General features: G+C 35.2%; 1 pseudogene; it reads left to right on the top strand.

Annotated features, from left to right (window-relative positions):
- The first annotated feature begins 1,920 nt into the window (after positions 1-1,920).
- LOC134242496 (uncharacterized) lies at positions 1,921-5,080 on the top strand (annotated as a pseudogene).
- The last annotated feature ends 226 nt before the right edge of the window (positions 5,081-5,306 follow it).

The following is a 5,306-nucleotide window of genomic DNA, read 5'->3' as shown; positions in this document are numbered from 1 at the left end:
CTGTTGTCGGCGTTCTCGCAGCTGGGTCCTTTACAAGTCATTTTGATTCGAGGGTCAAATTCTCCTCTAATGCATTCACAAGTAAGACATAGTCATGCTTGTGTGTGTTAGGCAAATTCCCCTAACCCTGAGCCTGTCCTCGAAAGGAAACTGCTAAATATAAAAATTTCTCTAATCGTCCACTTATTCAACATGGCACATGCATCAAAATGGGCATAATCTAACCAGGATCCCGTACCATCAAATGTTTATATGAGTCTGTGGTTTTTCCTGTTGCCGTTATGAAACGGTCTCTGTATCTTGTCACAAAGCGACGATCCTTTCGGCGATTGTAATGTTTTACTCTGTTGCACTTCCAGAGACTGGTGTTGACATTAAATATCCAGGTCTTTTTCCCTCATCGGAAGGAAAACCCACTTGTACCAAACAACATTTCATCTTCCCAAAAAACTTTTCCTATGGGATGCTTTTTCGGTTTAACATCACCGTGAAAGTCTATATCAGAAAATCTGCCTGATGCAAAACCTGAATCTTTTGATTTCGTATCTGATGAACATCTGGGGTACTTGTTTTATTAGCACTTGTATCCTTGGCTAAACTAGCATTGTGAATGTTTAAACTGTCATTTTTCAACTCTTGTAGCTTCTGCTCATGAACGTTATTTCTTTGTCAATGTCGTGAATGTCCGTGTGCCATGTTTTACAATATGCCCACAAAATGAAAACAAATAATAGATCAACAAATGATACAAAATAGATAAACGTAAATTTTTTAAATGCCACCAAATTTGTAACGTTTTTACAAAGTACAAATAATTATTTAATAGGTCCGCTTGGGATTCCTTCCTAAGTATCACGTTTATAATATGAATCAAATAAACTTCAACAACAATGGCACATAACAAGAAACTGACTGAAATTCACTATGTGTATAACTTTTTCCTCGGTCCTATCTGGATAAATGATTAGCAAACAAATATAAACTTAACACAACGAATTATAAGAAAAGAATCAACCACAATTGAATCACTAACGATAAGCAAATAATCAAATATGAAGTTATAACACTGTAGTTGCAGACTGAGTGATTTAACCAACAATCCTGTTGTTTCCCACAGTCTGCAACTACCTAAAAAAAACACCCTAAAAGTCACTGAGACACCTTTTATTAAAAGTCACCAAGACACTATTTTAAGTCACCAAGACACTATAGTCACTGAGACACACTATTAAGGAACTAGGTTCCTGAGCTAGGGTGTAACTAACAATTCTGTTGTTTCCCGACACAGCCCAAAAACCCAGTCCAGGAGGTGTTATGAACGATGAGTAAAGCCAAGTAACCGAAACTTTTTGAGGTCCGTATTTATACCTTATTCTAATTACTATTGATTGGTTGATGATTCTGGAAATCTGATTGGTTATAATATCAAGCGCTGATTGGTCAATTATACAATGATTTGATTGGTCTATTTCAAAGGCATTTCAATCCAATATGATTTTCCGTTTCATTACACTTGTAAAATATAATTCACTGTGCTTGTCCACGTTGGGAAAATTATGACACAGGAACAAGACCAGTTCTAAATGATCTTTGCGAAACTCTTACGAGAGCTCTTGTAACTGCATGTGATAAAGGGGTTAAATCTGTTGCATTGGCTCCTATAGGTTCAGGTAAGTGAATGTTGTTTCCAGTATAGTTGGAATACATACATTAATTCCTCTTTGTTTTAATTGCCAAAGTTTCGGAAGTCTAATTTAAGTTCTAATTTCTAAGTGCAAACTATCTTTTTCAGGTAAAAAAAATTGGAATTCCAGAAAGCATCTGCAGCAATGTATATAAAAGCTATCAGGAATTATTAAATTTCTACCTGGCATGAATAATCCAATCAAAGAAATGCATTTTATTGATAAAAAAGAGGACATGGTAGAATTAGTAACAGAAACATATAAAATTGCTGTGAGGATCCAGAGTATCTTGATGAAAAATCTGTAATAATGCGTGTGAACGATCTACAAAAATATCAAGGGCCAGCTTAATATCCCAGAGATTTTTCAACTTCATCCCCTCCACTTTTGTGCCAGGACAACAGCATTTCCCATTGCCATACACAACATCTACCGTACTTTCATACCCCAGCAATTCACTTCCTGTACTCATTTACCCCAGCAATCCCAAATCCTGTACCCCCATATCCAAGCAATCCAACTCCTGCACCCCCATATCCAAAAATCCAACTCCTGTACCCCCATATCCAAGCAATCCAACTCCTGTACTCTCATACCCAAGCAATCCAACTCCTGTACCCCCATATCCAAGCAATCCAGCTCATTCTCAAATGTTCCCACAGTCTTCTGCTCAAATTCCAAGAATGTCTAACTGGAAACACATTAATTCCAGTGGAGAGACAGAAATCTTTGAGGTAAATAACCTACATGTACTCATTTACACTGAGGACCTTACAAAAATTCAGAACGTGGATATTCTGGTGTCAACAGAAAATCCCAAAGTACCTGGAAACGGCCAACTTGCAAAAGCAATTCTCGAAAAAGCAGGAAAACCATATCAGAAGGAGCATGCAAAACTGTTTTCAGGAAAGAAAAAACGTAACACAACCGAAGTTTTACAGACTGGTGCGGGATATCTGGGTTTTAAAATCGTTTTGCATGCCATTATTGATAAATTTCCGGATGATCTTCCCTCAGGATTTTACCAACAACAATTATGGGATACAACACTTAAGATACTAAATGCAGCAAACAAGGAAAAGGTGAAAAAGAAGAAAATGTTTTCCATTGCTTTGTCATTATTAGGAACGGGTGAGTATATTTACTGGAAATGACCCATGAGTTAAGGATCTTGTTCATTTATTTAATTAAAGTATTCTTGAGATCTGATTTTTAGCAAGGCCGAGAGCTGTTAATTTTTTTTCATAACAAGAAGATATATATTGTTGTGACCTTCAAATTAAGTTTTTCTTTTTTTTTTAACTTGTATTGAAACTACCTTGTTCTTTAAATCGATGTTGTTTGTAAAAATTTTTTTAAAGGGCTTGCACTTTTTTAGATAAGTTTCTTACATATATTGGGTTTTTTTTTGCATTATTAGGTTCAATTCAAATAAATATCTAGCAACATATGCTACCGTTATGCTATAAGCCATTGAATGTTTCTCATCAGCAGAGAGTGTCAATTTAAAGACGATCCATATTGTAAATTTTTACCGAACAAACTACGAAAGTAGTTGTCGATGTGTTTAGATCCTTCTGTTTAGGTTCAAATCCCCCAAAAACCGACGGGAAAAAAGAAAAAGGAGTTAAAAAAAGGATTGCGAAAGATTTTCGTAAGGATTCATGAATTTAACTCTAAAAATTATAAAAAGGTCGATTCTTGGAGATCATCTGCAAACCACAAGCAAAATATGGAATCTTTTTTGGTATCCGGCCTCCCAAAAATGCCTCTTTGGAAAGTGTAAAGATCCCTCTTCAGATCAAAAACCCGGATCAAAAACCTGTACAAAAAATTTTGAATGATCAACTCGGATTCTGAAGAAAGTGAAAACGAGATTTCAGACAACCAATTTGATGGTGAACTTTCAGAGAAAGGTGCGTGCGCTGATGAGGAGACAAAAATGATAATTTGTGCGTCATTTGTATGGACGATGAAATGACCACCCCGTACAGTTAAAAGATTGTCAACACAGTTCTGTCGTGAATGTATCACAAAATTTACACCATAAATCGGCATGCCCTGTTTGCAATACGGTTTACGGAGAAATGTACGGAAATCAACCAAAAACGGGACTGCTAAGAATCGATGATGCTTCTCTTCCGGGGTACAGCTGTAAAACCTGATTATCAGTTATGAATTTCCGGATGGAAATGACGGTAGCCATTTTGTTTTATCTTATTCAGTTCAATATATTTTGTACTTTTACAACATATTCTTGATATAAATTTTTTTAATTTTGCAGTATGAATTATTCTTGATTCGAGGACAATATTCACGAAATATTTCATTCACATTTGATTTCTTTTCTGACATGAAAACCACCCTAATCCTGGAAAACCGTATCATGGCCTTTCCCGCCAAGGTTACCTTCCGGACAATGAAAGGGGGGTCTCATTCTGGAAGTTTAAAAGTGCTTTTGAACATCGTCTGATATTCACGGTTGGTTTTTTTAACTTCCGGTAGAGACAACGTGGTCACGTGGAACGACATCCATCACAAAACAAGGAGAGATGGAGGGCCTGAAAAGTAAACGTTATTAATTTTAATAAAACCAAACAAAAAAAAATATTGAACAAGTCAAAAACAAATGCAGACTTTGCTGTTCATGAAACACATTTTTTCTCTTTTAATGCTTCATTACTTTGTTTTTAAATTTGAATATTTATCAGAAATATTTGATTAAGATTATATTATTGTTAGTATTTTATTGTTTCAGATTTGGTTATCCAGATCCAGAATACTTAGCAAGAGTTAGAGATGAACTGAAGGCCAAAGGAATTTCAGAGGAATGAAAACTGAGCCTTTTCCTAAAATGACAATAAAGATGCTGTTCTTTAGGCCATCGGTACAATTTCGTTTGTTTGCCCTTTGGAGTTCTGGCTAAAATTAGACCAACTCAAAACTTTTTTTAACATGCAGGAAACAATTTTTTCTCTCCCAGAATATTTGCAACCCGACAACATCTATTTTGGGGTTTATTAATAAACACCACCACCCACCGCTTTTAAAAAAGATGTTGAGCATTCAGCATTTATGTTGAAAATCCATAAGAAAAAATTGCCTACCTACCTACTGACCCATTTTTTTATCCTGAGACTTGAGAGGGTAAACAAACAATATTTTCTTGAAGAAGACTTTACATGTACATTTCTCCCTAACATTATACTCCTACAATTTTGCTTCTATTAATTATTCCACAATGCTCTTTTCTAAAAATTATATGTTTTGTCGGTGTTGCAAAGACGCCGGTATTATTCCAACATTTTAAATAGTCTTCTTGAGATATCAATGCCATTTTCGTTTTGTAAAATCATTCTCCATGCAATGCTCTATTCAATAAATCTGTATTTTAATATGGTCCAAAAGAATACAAGAAAGGTAGTTTTTCCCCGAAAATCTAGTGTAAACAGAAGTCAATGTACCCTCCATATCCGTTTTTTAAAAAAAAACGTTTCTATGCTGTATTTTTGTACACACACACAGAAACTAAAAACAAGTCAGGTATTTTAATAAAATCGTAGCATACAGGTAAATTTTTTCAGAAGTAAAACTAATGGGTTTCATTGACTGGACCTTACT

Source organism: Saccostrea cucullata, unplaced genomic scaffold (genome assembly GCF_032062105.1).
Source record: "Saccostrea cucullata isolate Sc308-1 unplaced genomic scaffold, CSIRO_AGI_Scuc_v1 ctg8316, whole genome shotgun sequence".
Taxonomy (NCBI): Eukaryota; Metazoa; Mollusca; class Bivalvia; order Ostreida; family Ostreidae; genus Saccostrea; species Saccostrea cuccullata.
The sequence above is the reverse complement of the archived record's forward strand: the minus strand, read 5'-3'. Positions and strand labels throughout refer to the sequence as shown.